Genomic DNA, 1,305 nt, shown 5'->3' with positions numbered 1-1,305 from the left:
GCAGTCTCCGGAGGGCTCCATGTTGTGGGGAGACCCTCCCCTCAGCTCGGAGGACCGTTTATTGGGCCCCTACAAGATCGGTAACTGCTCTTCTCACCGCCCGTGGACGTGAGCCGGACAGAGCACCTGCTGAGGGTGGGCGTGGGCCCGGCCAGGGGTTCCACAGCCAGCAGGCGCCCTGTCGGCCGGTTGCCTGTGGTTGGGGCCCTCATGAGCTTTGCTGGGGAGGCGGCAGGGAGGGCACCGAATGGGAGCCAGTCGTCTCAGGCCCGCGTCCCAGGGCCGTCATCCCTGCAGGAAGCTGGGCAGATGCTTTCCTTCCCGTGGCCTCCTCGTCCCCATCTGTACAACGGGAACTCCCTCTCTGTGCTCTCGTAGGTTCTTGTCCTTCCAACAGCCAGTCCCCAGGGCTTGGCAGAGGGGGGCTGAAGTGACCCTGGGCACTCAGTGACCTCGGGGGGCTGCTGAAGGTGCTGGGGTCAAGGGCAGAGGCTTGGGGCTGCCTCAGATCTTAGCTCTGCTATTCTGATGTGAGGCCTCAGTTTCCTCATCTGTAAAAGGGTGGGGTTGCAGGATTGTTCTGAGGCTGTCTCATGAGAATGATGCAGGTGGGGGTGGGGGCGTCTTCACAGAGGGCCTTGCCGCTGGAACCCAGTAATGACCTTTTCCTCTGGACCAGTGAGGCTTGTGCTGGGCGGACATGGGGCCCTGGGGCAGGGGTCTTTTGGTGAAGAAGAAGGGCATTGTGTCTGACCTTGGCCTTAGTGATGAGGCCTTGGGCACCTCCCCCAGCACAGGCCAGAGTCTGTCCTTGCTCCATGGGCTATAATCTGCCCTCCCCCGCACCCCCCCCCCAACAGGGAACCTCATGATGGGCTGTCTGATAGGCTGAGCAGCTGGGCCTAGGTCCCTCTAGGGTCCCACCTGAGTCTCTACTCCGCTGTGAGTGGAGGTCTTCCCCTCACTCTGGTCTGGCCACTCCCTACCCTCCCATGCCTGTCCCTGCCCCACCCCACCCCTCCCCGCAAGTGTTGGGGCCGCCCAGTGTCCAGAGCAGGAGTGTTTGATCTGGAGCTGGTTAGCTTTTGGAGAAAACAAACACCACCCACCCGCTGCTCAAAACCTGAGCGGGCCCTGGCTGGTTTGGCTCCGTGGATAGAGCGTTGGCCTGTGGATTGAAGGGTCCCAGGTTCAGTTCCGGTCAAGGGCACAGGCTCGGGTTGCGAGCTCGATCCCAGTTGGAGGGTGGGCAGGAGGCAGCCGATAGGTGATTCTCTCTCATCATTTATGTTTCTGTCTCTCTCT

The sequence above is a fragment of the Myotis yumanensis genome, unplaced genomic scaffold (genome assembly GCF_028538775.1).
Source record: "Myotis yumanensis isolate MYYU_CA2020_CCGP unplaced genomic scaffold, mMyoYum1.0.hap1 SCAF_12, whole genome shotgun sequence".
NCBI lineage: Eukaryota > Metazoa > Chordata > Mammalia > Chiroptera > Vespertilionidae > Myotis > Myotis yumanensis.
This window is presented reverse-complemented; position numbering follows the sequence as displayed.